Here is a 17550-nt window from a genome sequence, read left to right as displayed (position 1 = left end):
CATCTTAAAAATGATTTGGAGAAGGATATAGTAAACTACTATAAAATCTTTGCCAAGAAAACCCCATATGGGGTTATGGATAGTTGGACATGACTGAAAAATGAATGAACAACAACTGAAAATTTTTTAACACTTAGCACAGTGTCTGGCACATGACTAATACTTAATAAATGTGTGTTGACTGACTGATTGATGAGAACATTGGATCTAATGACCTCCAAGGTCTCTTTTGGTTCTAAATTTATTATTTTGTGGTGATTGTGATTGTCCCTCTAAGCAAACTTCAGAGAGAGAGGAAGTGGAACAAAGCTAAGCAGGAAGAAATAACTAGAGGTTCATAAGTTAACTTTTTGCAAGCATTCTAGGACATATGCCAAAAGCAAGCAGAGGCAGAACAAAAGCAGGCTTAGACTTTGATTGTGAGAGTGGATTATACATTGCAACAAAAAATTACCATGATGCCAGGTCAAGTCTGTTGAAAGTCTAGTTCTTGACTTGAAAGGGTCTTGATCCTGAGACTTGGAATGAGGATGCCTGGGAAGAAACTGAGGGGCTAAGTCGGTCTGGGATATTTTGATTCCTTTGATCCCATTTGCTCTTTTCCAGTTCATCTACTGCTCTATGATACCACCCTGCCACCTGAATTTGAAAACAGATGAAGCTAAGCAGAATCCAAACAATGTAAAAATGGGATGAGAAAAATCATACCATAAATGAAGTCCTCAAGGCAAAAGATGGTAAGTAGCTCAAAAAAGAAAGCCTAGGGTTGTCTAGGCAGAAAATGCTCAGAGGAAAGGTGAAGAGTGTCTCTCAAAGCAGAATATTCCTAGCTGTACAATCCCATGCCCTGGCATGTTGATTTTAGCTGCATGGCATAGGAAAAGTCAGTATGGAGTAGAAGGCAGAGCAATGGACTTAAAAGTTAGGAAGACAAGAGTTTCTGTATGACCGTAGGCAAGTCAATTATTATTATTAATATTAATGTTTATGATACCTAGCATTTATAGAGTACTTTGAGGTTTGCGAAGTACTTTACACATTAAATTATATGTTAATAGCTCTGTGAGGTATATAAAGTTAATTTTGGAAAAACTTGGAAAGACCTACATGAAATTATGAAGCAGAAAATGAGCAGAATGAAGAGAACATTTTTTACAGCCACAGAAATATTGTTTGAAGAACAACTCATGTGTGTCCATCTCCAGAGAAAGAACTGATAAACAGAAATAAGTAAGACAGTTTTATATATACATATATCTTTTTTTCAAATGATGCCTTCTCTAATGGGAGAGGGAATTAATTGTGTATTTAAGTGTAAAACAAACAAATAATTTAAAAAAAAATTACATTTTTGTTGATGTCTTTTGTTTCTAAATCACCTATGTTCCCAAGGTTTCCCTTCTCACTCCCTCTTTTATCAACTAGACTAAAAAAAAAAGGGAAAAAAACCCCTCCTTTTCCCAACCTTTCCAATCTTACCTCTTACTCTGGGATCCAGTGACACTGGCCTCCTGGCTATTCCAGGAATAGAGACATTCCATCTCTCCACTCTTTTTCGGTCCCACACTCCCCAAATTCTCTTCTTTCTCAACGGTGCCTGTTGCCTTCTCTGGCTTCCTTTAAATCCCAACTAAAATCTCATTGTCTACAGGAAGCCTTTCCCTTCCTTAAAATTAAGAAGTCTTAATTCTAGTGCCTTCCTCTCCCAATTATTTCCTATTTATTCTGTATATAGCGTGTCTGTACATGTTCGTTTGCTTGTTGTCTCCCATTAGATAATGAACTCCCTTTGGAAAGAGACTATCTTTTGCCTCTTGCCTCTTTTTGCAACCCCCTTGTGCTTAGTTCCTAGGACATAGGAGATACTTAACTAAATTTTATTGACAGATAAATCTAACCAACACGTAGAATAAGCTGACATTGTTGTAGGTTCAGCACTCACTGTCTCTCACCTTTGCAAAGAAGATGGAGGGAAGGGCCAAGTAGCACCACTTGCAGCCCAAAAGCCTTTTAGGCAAAGCAGCCAAAGTTTGCAGGCTAAAGCTATCTCCTGGCCGAGGGAGATGGTTGTGGATTGCACTTGGCCAAATTAATCCTCTTCTCCCAATAATAGTCTTGTTTTTTTTTTTTAATTGCTTTTATCATGAAGATTTTCAGCTAAAAGAAAAGGGTATGCACCAGAGCTTTCTTTTTTAAAGGTAGCCAAGATTATGGATAGAGAAATACTTATAATGCTGATGTAGATTTTTAAAGAAGAGTTTAAATTAGTTATGTAAAAGTGATGTGGAAAAGTCTTACCTATTACACTTCTTTGTACTAAATACAATATGCAGTGAAAAGTGAAGTAGGAAAGGTGTTTTAATCTTCCAATCCCCCCTCCCCCTAGTCTTTACTTGATTTAAGCCAGGGACAGATTACAAAATTAAAAAAAAAGATACTAGATACTTATTTAATGCCCTCTTCCCCTCAGTCAAATTTCTAGCCTCTATCTTGGGGTAGACATCTATTTAATCCAATCTCTTAGACCTACCCTATAGAAAGTCCTCTAAAGCTCTGTATCTAGAAGGGACTACTGATACCAATTTGTTCAATCCCCTCTTTTAACAGATAGGACAAATAAGGCCCAATAAAATTAAGAGACTTAACCAAAATAATTGAGTTAGAAAGTGTCACCCACAAGATCTGACCTCATGGCCTCTAACTCCATCGTTGTCATTCAGAACCCTCATCAATGTTCAGAATCATGACGTGGAGATTCAGAAAAGTGCTGAATTGTCGGAGAAAAGTTGAGTGGGGTCTACTTATTAAATAATATGAAAAAATTATGGCCACAGCAGTAGTTGAAACATGGATGAAAAAAAAGCTAATCTCAGTTAATTATATGATTTAATTAATTTGACAAAATAATTCAGCAAGCATTTATGAAGTGTCTATCAAATGCAAGGCTTTGTGTTCTAGGTGTGAGGATACAGTGATGAAAACCAGTGCTGCCTGTGCCCTCAAAGGGTTCAAAATCTCCTAACACATCTGCTCCAATTCCCAAAGTGTTCCTGTTAATCAAGATTTTATCATACTATCAACTCTGTGTATAGACCAGAACTTTATTGAAAATAAAATATTCTTCCATGTGAACTGGAACCACCTCCAGGAATTGATGCAGAATGAAAGGAGCAGAGCCAGGAGAACCTTATACACAGAGCCTGATAGACTGTGGCCCAATCAAACTGTTGTGGGGTGCAGATATGTACCCCTTGGGTTCAGGAAGGATACTTTCTGCAAGAATGCAAGACTCCAAAACTTGGCTCAAAGGCAAAAAGAGAAAGATTTATTAGTGAAATAACAAGGGGGTAAATCCTTTGCCAGCAAGATAGTATAAGTGAAACAACCAGGTTCCCCCTCAATGCCTCCATTCTGGGGTTTTTATCTTTCTTCAATGGGGCAATCAAAGGAGGGTAGTCTCTCAGGTCAAGTGTTTTAGACTGGGAGTCACTGAGGACCTCAGGGAGCAAAGGAATTTCCCTGATATGGTTTGCCTGAGTTTCTGTGGATACAATGCCCATAACACAACGTAATGGACTTCTCTACTAGCAGCAAAGCAATGATCCAGGACAATTCTGAGGGACTTATGAGAAAGAAAGCTATACACATCAAGAGAAAGAACTGTGGGAGTAGAAACACCGAAAAAAAAACCTGCTCTATCACATGGGCAGATGGGGATATGATTGAGGTTATAGACTCTAAATGATCACCCTAGTGCAAATATTAATAATATGGAAATAGGTCTTAACCAAAGACACATGTAAAACCCAGTGGAATTGACCACCAGCTGTGGGAGGGGAATGGGGAGGGAAAGAACATGAACCATGAAAAAAATATTTTAAATTAATTAATTAAATTAATTTAAAAAATGTGTTATAAAATAGAATCCCACTAAATGAAATAATATAAGCATTTTATGAGCCTTAAAACATTATAAAATAAGAATTTAAGTATTACTTTATAGAACTTTAATAAAATTATTATTAATATCTGTCTGTAAGAATAAATATTAATATCATGATTTTAAAAAAAGAATTAAATTAATTAAGACCAAAAAGAAAAGAAAACATTCCTATTTCTTTTTCTTCTGAGCCTGGCCAGGGTCCATCACCTTTTTTCCACTTATATCTAATAAAAGTAAATCTAAACCTAGGGTCCTATGATGTTCCTTGACTTAAGAGAGTTGTTGCATTTGGAGACAGTTATCTTCTTGCCCAGCAGAGACACAGTAGTCAAGGGTAAAACTGATTTAGAATATAAACTCATTTGAAAACCTAATGGCAGATGCTCATGGAAGATTATGAGTTATGTTACTTCCTAAAACAGCAAGAATTGGTGGAGGGAAAAATGAGTTTCCAGTAAGCTTGATATGAGACCCCATTAAGCTCAATCAACCCAAGAATACTTAAATATGAAACTGAAACAGTATTACAACAATCAGATGAAAAATGATAAAGGTTCTTAAAGCTTTCTATAACAAATTATTTTCTTCATCAATGACAGTAACCACATTTGGATTTTAATATTACAGTCCTCAATATGTTGCATGAAGTACCATTACTGACACTAAAGAAAACAAATATAGAAAGAGCAATAGGGCCAGACCAAATGTCTTTATGGTGCCAACACGACTTTGAAGACATTGAGTAATTATCTGTCGAGATATTTGAAAGACGAGGATACTAAATCATTAGGAAAAATCACAGATGGTATCATTCACAAAAAGAAGATTGAGAGAACATCAGTGAATTCTGATTCATAGAATTAATTTCATATCTTTAAAAACTCTGAGAATGATCTATAATGAGGATAGATTTGATGAAAATATGAGAAGAAAATAATGTTCTATACTCATCTTTACAATTACACAGTTGACTGAGGTGCAGATAAAACAATATTGCTACATTTCCCCAGGATTTGATTTTTAAACTTCTTTAGAGCATAGAACAGTTTGTGAGGCTGTTGAATAAGAACTGTTATAGCTCATTGTTGCATCAAAGTCCATGCCGACTGACCAATTATGGGAGGCTTGGACTCATTCTCTTATCAGTGGTTCTCTTTTCCAATTCTAGCCCTTCTCCCTTTGCTAGTCAGCTCCACCATATAGACTGAGGACTTCTAAAACTCACAAGATCACTTTCACACCTGGAAAATTCATCCCAGCACTGATGCCAAGACATACAAAAATGTAAAAGACCTCCAGGAGACCAGGTCAAAGCTCAATCAAGTTTCCCTACTCCAGCTCTCACATGGGAGCAGTCACTTTGATGGCCAGGATGGAGAAAAGTGTGCTGTCCCATCCCCTATTCTGTCTTGGGAAGTCTAGTGAAAGAGAGCTATTTGCCACTATTAGAAAGTTCAAGGAAGGAAGATGAGGCAGAGTAACTCATTTTTAAAAGGTCTACTGAGTCATTGCCCCCCTCCCGTCTTAGTGGCCAATAAGGGGACATTTCATTATTTCAAAGTGCAAGTGCTTCGATGCTGAATCTCATATTTGTCAGATGACAGAGAGTTTGGCATCCCCAAAGTACCATAGCATTGAGCTAGCACATGAAGTAGGTAAAGAAACTTTGGGTTTTATGGTGTTTTACACGGAAAATACAAGAACCCTGGTTACACAGAAAATACAAGAACCCACAATGGTTATTCTAAATTTAAAATATCCTTTAACTAGCTAGAGCAAAACACAGCCTCAAAGCCTCTTTTCTAAAAAGGTGTTTCCCATGAATATGTCAAAATCATTTAAGATTACTTGAAAGAAGTAAGAGAACTTTGATGATCCGATCATTATATCAAGCTTCATAAAACAGAGGTATACACTTTCTAAGGACATTTTTGTCACTGTCTTAGAGGATTTTCAGTGCAGAGTACATCATAGATGGATTCTACATAAATATTAGAACCCAGTCTTTATGCATCTTTGGTGGGAATGTCAACCTTGCTTGGTTCAATTTTGTATTTTCTTTGCTTTTTCCAGGTGTTTAGTGCTGGGTTCCTCAGGGATTTCAAGGGTGACTAAGTCTGTTTCTGCTAGCTTTCAGAGAATTTAAAGTAGTCTTATATAAGGCAGAGTTTAACGTTTGCGCTTCTAGTTTGAGTTTAGTAAGTTTCTGAATTTGGGTTGGATATGGGTGACACTGTAGGTTTGCCCGTGGTTGGAGTTCCAGGAGACTGCTAGGACCAGCAACTGTCCTTTGCCACAGGTTATCTTTCCCAAGGTAAAAGTTCTTCTCTTAGGCCACACTAAACCTGTAACTAACTCTGGTGGTTATCAATTCAGTATAGATGTTAAGGTCCTCTAAATGTTCTAATTTGTGATGCTTGTATCAATTCATTGAATATAGCAGATACCCCTAAATGAGATGCTTAGGTTCTTGAAAAACATTCAGTTTAACAGTCCTACAAGGAAAAATCAATTGGATGAAAAACATTTATCTGATTTGTAGTTTCATGGATAACTCATTGAATTGGTCCATCAGTTTAGAAAAGCACTGCAGATGTTTAATGAACTGGACCAGGAATTGAATAATAGTGATAGATTATAAGTGAGAAATCATATAGGAATTAAAAAAAAAAAGACAATCTTCCTAATTTCTCCCAGGCTGGATGTGCAGTGGACATTCATGGATCTGATCTCCAAAACAATACATTCAGAAACTTTAATATGATCTGTTTTCAACTTGGGACAGTTTGCCCCTGCTTAGACAGTCTGGCGGCCCTACAATACTGGAATTTACCATATTGGTGCCAGACTTACTCTGTAGATCTGGCCCACTTTTAGCCTTATAGCAGTTTAGGAATCTGGAACTCAAGCAGCCACCAGCTCTACTCTTCTTGGCAGAAGGGACTATAGTCATTTATTCCATCACACCCTATATAGGGCTATCATAGGACTATATAAATCTATTAAAGACCCCTTCATTCTCATTGAAACAACTAAACATCCTTGTAAAAAAATGTTTTCCTGGTGATATCTTTCTTTTGTTATTCTTAATTTTAAAACATTACTATCTGAGGAATAAAAAAATTTGGGTGACACAAAGGGCAATGTAGGGATATTCTAGAGATTATAAATTGGATCCAGCAATGATAATGTGGCAAAAGGAGTACAGTATAAAATGTCAAAGTGAAGTTTAATCAGTAAAAGGAATGAAGTAATCATATAGTGAGAGTGAGGGATAATAACTGGATAGCAATCAATCATAATCAATTAATGTACATTTATTAATACTTGCTTTTGCCAGACACTGTACTAGGTGGTAGAGAATCAGATAAAATAAACAAAACAATCTCTATTCTAAAGGAAAATACTTTCTAATGTAGCTAGGTGGCACAGTAGATTGAGTACTGATCTTGGAGTCAGAAAGATCTGAGTTCAAATTTGAACTCGGAGACTTATTAAACTTTGGGCAAGTTACATTAACTTCTATTTGTCTCAGTTTACCTAAACTTTAAAATGGGAATAATAATAGAATCTACCTTCCAGGGTTGTTATTAGGATCAAATGAGATAATATTTGTAAAATGCATAGTAGAATACTGGCTGCATAAATGCCAGTAAAATACTATATAATTTGAGAGAGAGAGGACCCTAGCAAATGAGGGGATCAGGAAAGCTTTGTGTACTAAGTAAATGTACTTGAGTTGCATCTTGAAGAAAGAGGGTTTCTGTGGAGTAGAGGGTAAGGAGGGAGTGCATTTTAGGCATGAGAGACAGCTAATACAAAGTCATGGAGTTAGGAGATGGAACATGGAGTTTCATAGGAGGAGCAGCATAGTTTTGCATTTTGCAGGGTACTCAAATAACATCAAAGACAGAACAAAGTGCCCAGTATGCTGTTGGGTTCCTCACTTCCTCTTCCCTTCCCCCACCAGAGGATTTATGGGAGAATATAGAACAAAGTCTCCAATAAAGTCGGATGTTAGTGCTTCATCTTGGCATGGAAATGATCATGGGTTCCTCAAGACTGATCTAGAAGGATGCCAGCTGTGGGAGTTTCTCCTCTGCTGGAAGATAATGATCATGGTGGCAGATTTAGTTTGGTTCCCAAGGATCAGCTGAGCTAAGTACAGAGAGGCTTGCCATTAGTAGGCTAGTCACTTAGGAATAACCTCATGGCTATTTTACAAACAGGATACTAAATCTCTTGACTAAAGGCATTTTCTCTGGCTGTCCCCCAAGCTTGGAATCTTCTTCCTCCTCTGCTCTTACTACTAACCCCTTCTCTGGATTCCTTTAAATTCCAAATAAAATTCCATCTTTTGCTGGAAGTCTTCCTTAATACTTCTTGATTCTATTGTCTTCTCTCCATTAATTATTTCCCATTTACTCTCTCTATAGCTTGTTTCTATATATTTGTTTGCATGCTGATCTCCCCATTAAATTGTAAACTCTTTAAGGAGAGGGACTGTGTTTTGCTTCATATAAAATAAGCACATGGCAGGTACTTAATAAATGTTTGTTGATTGATTAATTAATTATAAGAACTCATAAAACAAAGGAAAAAAATCTTTAAATGGCTCTTAGGAATCTGTGTGATCCCATTCTCCTTTTGCAGGGATGATGGCAGATTGGCAGAAGAAGTGGAATAATCAAACTTTTTTTGTACCATCCATAAGTATTAATTTCTCATGATATGGTAAATGTGAGATCCTTGTTAATGAATAAATAATGAATAAATAGCACACTACTAAAAGAACTGAGTCATCCACCAAGGTTGTGGTACACCTGAGCTACTTAGTCTCACATACAGGCTAGCACTCATCTACCAATGGAACAACTACAGTTTTTCTTCTGATTATATTTCTTCACTTGCTTCCTTAGCAGTTGTTACTACTGACTGTGATCTCTCCCTTTGCACCCCTGGTGGCAGGAAATGGAAAGTATTTCCTGATTTATGCTCCACCCACTAAAAAGCATGAGAATGGGCATAGAGTGAAGCATACAATGATACTGACTGACTCCACTACATTTTTATATTCTTTTAATCTCAACTGTGACTTTTACCTTTTGTGTGTATGTAAAAATGCTTACTTTCTGTCTTAGGATCAATACTATGAATTGGTTCTAAGGCAGAAGAGTGGTAAGGGTAGGCGATGGGGGTCAAGTGACTTGCCCAGGGAAGTGTCTGAGGTCAGATTTGAACCTAGGACCTCCCGTCTCTAGGATTGGCTCTCCATCCACTGAGCTACCCAACTGTCCCCTCCCTTTTACCCCTCCCTTATTGATTCTCTGTCTCACTTTCCAAAGTATAAATTCCATACTTTCAATTCTTTTTAAAAACTTTCCATGTTTTCCCCACTCCTATCCTCATGGCAAAATACTGAGATATATAATTCATTGAATAGAGATCTTTCTCAGCGAACTTTCTCCCTTTCCAATTTTTTTTCATCTTAATTCCTCTTACCATCATCCATTTTCTAATTAGAGATAATTCTTAACCTTATCAAGACCAATAATGTACACTTCATTTGATTTCCTATCTTCTCCAATAGATTATCCCCATAATCTTCCCCTCTCTGTAATCTTAAATCTTTCCCTTTCTATTGGGTCTTTTTTTTTTTTTTTGCACACCTGCTCGATTCTTCAGCTCCGAAAAAAGTCTCACTAAGGGGGCAGGTAGGTGGCTCAGTGGATTGAGAGGCAGGCCTAGAGATGGGAAGTTCTGTGTTCAAATTTGACCTCAGACATGTCTCAGCTGCGTGACCCTGGGCAAGCCACTTAACCCTCATTGCCTAGCCCAGAGTGTTGAAGGCTCCTCCCCCTCCCCACAACTGTGCAGAGTCAGCACATGGGGAGCTGTTCCTTCCCAGCACTGGAAAACATTTTTTGCATGCCCCACCCCTCTGTCCAGTGGCCTAAAGTCAGCACTTTGTCCCTCCACTCTCTCTGGATAATGGGGGAGGGAGGGGGGAAGAGGAAAGCTCACAGACAGCTTGAATTTAAGGTTTGCCAATCCTGGCCTAACCCTCATCACTCTTCTGCCTTGGAACCAATACACAGTATTTATTCTAAGATGGAAGGTAAGAGCTTATTTTATTATTATTATTTAAAGTTTCACTAGACCCTATTGTTGACTGGGAAAAAAAACAAAACACAGAATTATTAAATAGTCCAAAAAATCACTCTTTAATTAAGGAAAGGGGCTCAGTGCTAAATTAGGCCTCCACGAAGAGCTGCTTGCCACACACCTACCCAGAATTCCAAGGGTTGAGGATGCTCTGGTCATTGACCCCTGGGAGAGCAAACCACACTACACTGACAACTCCAGTTAAGTTGGGAACTTGGGGACTGAAGAGAGGGATAGTTGATTGGCTTTACAATGGTAACAAAGGAAAATGAGGAGTCCCAGACAGGAATAACAGTGAGGGGCTGATGCTTTACAAAGGACACAAAAGGGAAAGATTCAGCCCAAGGCTAGGCCACCTCAGTAAAGGATTTTGGCCTAAGGGGAGAAACCATTGGGACAAAAGAAATACTCAACATCTGGTGGGATTAGCCCTCCCTACCTAAACTCCTTTAAGGTCTGTCCTTAGTGGGAGACTAGTGAAGTTGGACTTTCCTTCAGGGAGAGACTCTCCTGGGACAAGGTCAAAGCTGGGGCTTTCACCTTCAAGCTATGTCTACTGGTGGGTCATGGAATCTTACTAAGCTACAATTTGGGGGGCTTCTAGATTCCATGCTGGCACTACCATGAAAGTATTAAATTATTTCTTTCTTCCCTTTATTGACCAAACTCCCAGGGGAAAAACAAACTATTGAATCTCATTGCTTTTGTCTCATCTTCTCTCACTCCTCTCTCCCTCCTTTGTAAATCTATCTTCCAGCATCATCACTCAACTAAAATGGCCCTCTCCGCTATCACTTATTATCTTTCTTGTGACAGCATTTCCTTTATCTATATAAAAGAGAGAATGCTCATACTCTGGCTGAGAGAAAAAAATTGTGATTATCCACGATCTTGTAAGTGTCAAATCTAATGGCTTTTTCTCAGTCTTTATCTTTCTTGGCTTCTCTGTAGCATTTGAGATGATGGACAGTCCCTCCTTTTTGGATGACTGTGACACCTCTCTCCTGGTTCTCCTCCAATCTGATCACTCTTTCACTTTCTTTTACTTAGGGATAACCTTATGGCTATTCTACAGATAAGATGCTTCATTCTCACTCACTCCACATATCTAATCAGTTGTCAAAACTGTGTGTGTGTGTGTGTGTGTGTGTGTGTGTGTGTGTGTGTGTGTGTGTGTGTATTTTAATCTCTGTAACATTTCTTACAAATATTCCTCTCTTTACTCACACAACCACCCCCTTAAATCAGATTCTCACAAATGTTTCCTGCCTCAGGTCTCTGCCTAATCCAATCCATTGTCTAGGCAGCTGCCATAGTGCTTTTTCTAAAGGGCAAATCTGACCTGGTCTCTTCTCTACTCAATTTTCTATGGGTATCTACTACCTTTAGGGACACTGGATCACTTCATCCTAGGATTGTATAGAAATTCCTCTGTCTGGTATTTAAATTCTGTTTTCACTACTGTGACCCCAATCTACAGGATATGTGATTCCCCTCCACACTGGTCCAGGCAAATATGGCTTCTTACCGCTCATATGGTTGGAATATGCTCCAGTTTCACTTCCACCTAGAATCCCTCCTTTCTTTCAAGGTTCAGCTCAAATGCCATCTTCTCTCTGAATCCTTTCCTTATCACTAATATTGCTAGTGCCTTCCTCCCAAATTCTTTTCTAATGATTTTTAAAAAAATATATAACTATATGGATGTGATGTGAGCAAAGTGGAATTATGGTCTTGTTCAAAGAATTGACAGCTTAGGTTGACTCCATGATGAGGGAGCAAGCTTTATTATAAGAAAATATAATAATAGAATAGCTAGCAAAAGAAGAAACAAGTAAGTAAGATAAGGTAAGGAGGGTGAGATAAGGAGGTAAGGTAAGGTAAAGTAAGGGATGTTGGGTAAGGGGTTTTCAGGAATGCTTTTTATTTTGATTAGTTACTAAAGAAGGAGTCATTTGTTTGGGTGGTAATTGCCTTGTCATTTCCAAGGAACTGGTGTCACTTTTCCCATGGTCCACTTTGGTCTGCTTGACTTTACCCATGATTCAATCTGTTTGTACATTCAGAGGAAGCAAATTGCAATGTAAATGGAATGCTAATGATATGTTAAACTCTCAGAGCAACTTTTGGTCAAATTTTGCTTTTTTCTGCACCTACTCTAAGGAAGGCAGCGAGTGTGGAAATTGGGTATTGTTTGAGCCTTGTCCTATGTCACTAGGAATCTGACTGACTGTTCAGATCCCTTCCAAGGACCTAGGCCAGGTGTGGTGCCGGGCCCTGCCCCCTGCTCCTGCCCCTTGCCCCCTGCCACCCAGATTGAGTGCCACGTGAACCCTGCCCCTTCTTGCCTTACACAGGGGAGGAAGAAAGTGCTCTCACTGGGTTGCTGGGCAGAGGGGCAGGGATGTGAGAAATGTCCTCAGGCATGTGGAGAGGGGAAGGGGAGTAGCCTTGAGCACTCTGCTCCCCTCCAGCTCTGCCACCTGTGAGCCATCCACCTTTGCCCCTGTGCTATCCCATTGGCTGCTGGGCAGAGGGGCAGAAGATAAGAAAAAAATGTCATCAGGCAAATGGGGGGCGGGGGGCAGCTCTGCCCCAATCCTTCTGCCTTTCTAGTAATGAACAGGGTGGGAGGGGTGCCCACAGAGAGCATTCTGCATTCCTCCTCTGGCATGTATCCGATAGGTTTGCCATCATGGACTGAGGCTATGTATGAAGATTGATGTAAGAAGTTTCTCATAATCGCAAATCTTAGCAACCCATAAGTCTTATCTGAAAGGTCCCCATACTAATCAACTATTTATTGTTTCTGTGTTCTTTTGATTGCTTGCCACTACTTGGCAAGGTTTGTGGGACATTTCAGCCTGTATCATATGTATATGTTGACTTCCTCAGGAAGACTGAAAACTCCTTGATGTCAGAGTCTTTTTCTATTGGACTTTGTATCTCCAGAGTTCAGCACAGTACATGGTACAAAGTAGAAACTTAATAAATTCTTATTGATTGATTGATTGAGACTTCATCTGAGGGGCAGAGTGAGGAAACTCTAACTTTGCTTCAATTTCTGTTATAGCTAATATTACCAAGTGTTTTTATTTAAATTTCAAAAAAAAAAACATTTCATTTTTCATTGCAACAGAGGATATAAATATTTTATAGCAGTGTTTGATTGTGAAAAAGGAGAAGGAGTTTCTAGTGGGATTGGGGCTTAGGTAGAGATTGTAAAGTAAACATAGATGGGGTTGTGAAGTAATAGGGTTTTTGGAGAGAGGCACAGTGCTGCATAATGGTTCATCTGTAAGGGACATCACTTTCATATGGCTTGTTGCATGCAAGAAATTTGTTACACATAAGAACATCCTGTTATGATTAAAATTCTCTGGAGACTGTATCTTAATTTATAATTATTTATTAAATAATAAAAAGCGGACCAGAGAAAGAAAAGGCACCAGCCATGTGTGGCTGGCTGATTCCTTAGTGGCCTCCTCCCAGAGCTGGCTTTACCAGCTCTGAGACAGACTTTGGGGGCTTCAGCATTCACTTAGCCAGCCCTGAGCCAGCCTGGGCACAACAGTACTCCTTTAGTCGGCTCTGAGCCAGACCACCTAAGCCACCCATACTGGCAGTCTACTAGCCATTTCTCCCAGAGCCAGTTGTGCCCCAAGACCAGAGGCATGTTAATGCTCCCTTAGCCACCAACTCTGTCCTCAATTTGGAGGCAAGAAACATTACTTCCTTCCCCTACTCCAATTTTGCTCTTTGTGACCTCATTTTCTCAAGTCCCTCCAACTAGTGCCCTCCAACCTCACTCTGAACAAGAAGTGGCTCTTTCATAAGCCAGGAAGTCATGAGACTTTTAGAATACCCAGAGAGTGTCCACTTTTCAGTACTGCACTATTGTAAAAAGCTTGTTTACAGACAAACAAAAAGCTTTGTCTTCATTCTTATCCTACTAGAGACTGGGGAAAGAAGCAAGTTGTAGTTTCAATCTTCCCTTTAAAATCCAAAGGTTGTCTTAGGGTGCCAAAGAAGGAGGTACAGGTTAGTGTTAAAATGTTTTCTTCAACAAGAGAGTATCTTTCTGTGATGTGTCTCAATTATCAAATAACATCATAAAAGATGGACTTTAGTATATCAACCCAAAGGACATTTTTTCCTTCCCAATATAGGAGGCACTTTCAAATTGGCTATTGACAATAAAGTCATTGAAATGTTCAAAGAAAGATCAAAACTGGTAGGAAATGAGAAGAATAAAAATGAGAAGATATGGCAAGTAATTAAAATAGCTTCATCCTCATCTATTTAAATTAGCTATTGATCCTGCTTCCTTCTCAATTGGAGGTGGCTAAAGGAAAATGTATCAATATTGACTAAGATAATTTCTTATAGAAATTTAATCAATGCAAAATAAAAGTAGGGATCTAAAAGAACCCAGAAACTACCTTAGCCAGAAAACACTTGATTTCCTTGCCAAGCAGGGAGACATAGTAGCTAAGGACAATATTTGTCTGAGATAGAAAGTTATTTGCAAAATTTTATGGAGGAGGAGGAGGTTGAAAATCATGAGTACCATCACTTTATGTAACATAGACAAGCAATAGAGGGAAAACAAGTCTGAAGAAAGTAAGGTTGGTAGAAAATACAACTGTCAGACCATTCTGAGAATATTTAAGAATGAAATGGGAAGGAGGATAATAGGAAAAAAAAAGTGGGAATGATCTGTTAAGATCTCCAAAAGCAAAATATTCTTTTTCCATGCCAATGGAGTACATATTTGGATTCATATCACAGCTCCTGATGTGCTGCTTGACAAAGCAGAAAATAAACCAAAGACAGGAAGGACAGTAGACTGGACCACTGAGCCCATTGTGAATCTTAAAAATTCTCAGACCCTACTTCCTAAGATTTGGTTAATCTGAACTACTGAACAATGAAAAAGTACTTAACTCATACTTATAGTGAAACAAAAGCCTTAAGCTAAGTCTATTTTTAGATCTAATACAAAAAGGTGCTAAGTACCTATGAAGGTCAAATTACTCACTAAAAGGTCAAGCAACTTGCAAATTTGCAAGGGGCAAAGAGGTGTGAACTTACTCAAGTTTTAGTCTACTCTGATGTGAATTACTCAGAAGTTTAGTCTACTCAGGTGTGAATTAAGAATGGTCTGTCCTTTGGAAAATGTCTACTGTGATTGGTAGATGGGAGAACTTAGGGGAGGTGACATAGGAGAAAAATCTCTTTAAAAGGAACTCTCTCTGAGAGAACTGGGTGGCTGGCTGAAAATTCAGTTTGCCAAAGCTGAATTGGAGCTCGGACTAGTTGGAGTATCTGGGTCTCTCTGAACACTAGAATCTTGCTTGGGACAAATCTTGTGGTGAGTGGATTAAAGACTGACTGATCTCTGTTAGGGCTTGGGCCAAGGCTGGCCTAGGCTGGCCTGGGCTGGCCTACCCCCTTTTTTCATTATTTCCTCTTACTCTCTCTCTCCCTTTCATTAAGTCCTTAATTTGTATTAATTAAAATCTCCATAAAAACCCAGCTGACTTGGGTATATTTTATATTTGGGAATTTTTCCCTGGCAACCACTTTATATTTGATTTAACTCAAGACAATATCTTGAAACCATATTTCCGCGGTCACAGTTTATATCAACCACTACTTTAATTGTCACACCATCTATACTAGAGATGACACAATTAGAAACAAGGTCAAAGTTGCATATATTATCATACCAAAATATTTATTACCAAAAAAAAAGTAATCAAGGGATATCAGCAGTTATTCATTCATATATCTAATTTCTCATGTCTATAGAACTTTATGAGAATATGCATTCCTAATGAAAATATGAAAAAGCAATAAATAGACCTTTTTATTTGCTTTATTGATACCTTTGATTTTTTAAAAATAAAAAAATGCAATTTGTACATTTTTGCCCATAATTATAAAAATAATACCAAGCCTTCTAATTCTGAACCAATGTGCAGAACAGAAGACTTGCTGAGATCTTCATAAGCCATAACAGATACATGATGAGGTTATTGACCAAGTGCTTGAAAATGTATTCACACCACTTCCCTAAATGGTATAGAACAGAGGTGTCATAGGAGGTGTTGCAGCTCACAACAGCCATTGTAGCTGGCAGTACTCCCAATGATCAGATTAAAATTTAATTAGGAAATATTCCACAGAATAAATAAAAACACAATAGAACATAGATAATGTTAACTTGTGGTTTTCTGTGTCAATATGAGATTGGCAGGGTTCTTGGTAGGGTTTAGTAGCCTCCATTTTTTATTTGCTTTTGATTCCATTGGTGTAGAAAGAGTTGGGTCAGATTGCTCTCTCTTCTACTAGCAGTAAACAGCAAAGTTTACTTTCCTCAATCCCCACACATATCCTCACAATGGAAATTGTTAAGTGATCTGGAAGTGGCAGCATAATTCTTCACAAACGTTTGGTAGAACACAGAAAATTCTATATAATAAATTTACACATAAGTTTTCCAAAATTATATGATGCAAATAGTCTCCCTTTCCCCTTCCCTCCCTCCTCCTTGAACTGGCAAGCAATTCAGTCTAGATTATACATGTGCTATCATGCAAAACATATTTCCATATCATTCATTTTTGTGAGTGACTAATCTTATAAAACCAAAACCCCCAAACATATACCCAAATAAACAAGTGAAAAATGGTATGCTTTCATCTGCATTCCAAAGCCAACACAGTGCTTTCTCTGGAGGTGGATAGCATTCTTTTTCACAAGTCCTCATAATTGTCCTGGATCATTGTATTACTGTTAGTAGCAAAGTCTATCACATTTGATCATTCTGTAGTATTGCTATTACTGTGTACAATGTTCTCTTGGTTCTGCTTATTTCACTCTGAATCAGTCCATAAAGACCTTTCCAGCTCTTTCTGAAATCATCCTGTTCATCATTCCTTATAACACAATAGTATTCCATCATCATCATATACCACAATTTGTTCAGCCATTCCGCAATTGATGGACATCTATTTAGTTTCTAATTCTTTGCCACCACAAAAAGATGTTTGATCTTGGAGATTCTTTAAATATGTTTGTTGATGAATGTTTCTGTTGGCTTTGAATTTCTATTTATTCCCTGTTGAGACCCTATGTAACCCATATACTTAACCATGAATCTGCAGAATGGGTGCTTATCAGTGGGTCATTCCTGACCAATGACTTCTAGTCTAGCAGAGCTAATACTTTTGCCAATATTTTCTCACTGAATTTCTTTCCAACGAAAATGAGACCATCCAAGTATACTAATTTATATATCTTCTTCATTGATAAGTCAGAGATACCCTAAAAATTCTACTAATTCTACTTGATAGGAAAATAAAATATGGATTACGTGCTTATCATGTACCTGGAATGTAATTCCATTATTCTTTCATCAGACCATAATCAAGAGT

The 17550-nt window shown here is 38.1% G+C and overlaps 1 long non-coding RNA gene across 1 annotated transcript in view; it reads left to right on the top strand.

Moving 5' to 3' along the window:
* The first annotated feature begins 380 nt into the window (after window positions 1–380).
* The window catches only part of LOC103095050 (uncharacterized), a 42110-nt gene continuing 24940 nt past the window's right edge, over window positions 381–17550 (top strand). The window contains exon 1 of the long non-coding RNA XR_465136.3: window positions 381–737. This is a non-coding gene — a long non-coding RNA (uncharacterized LOC103095050). The remainder of the gene's footprint in view (window positions 738–17550) is intronic.

This window comes from Monodelphis domestica, chromosome 3 (assembly GCF_027887165.1).
Source record: "Monodelphis domestica isolate mMonDom1 chromosome 3, mMonDom1.pri, whole genome shotgun sequence".
Lineage (NCBI taxonomy): Eukaryota > Metazoa > Chordata > Mammalia > Didelphimorphia > Didelphidae > Monodelphis > Monodelphis domestica.
This window is presented reverse-complemented; position numbering and strand designations above follow the sequence as displayed.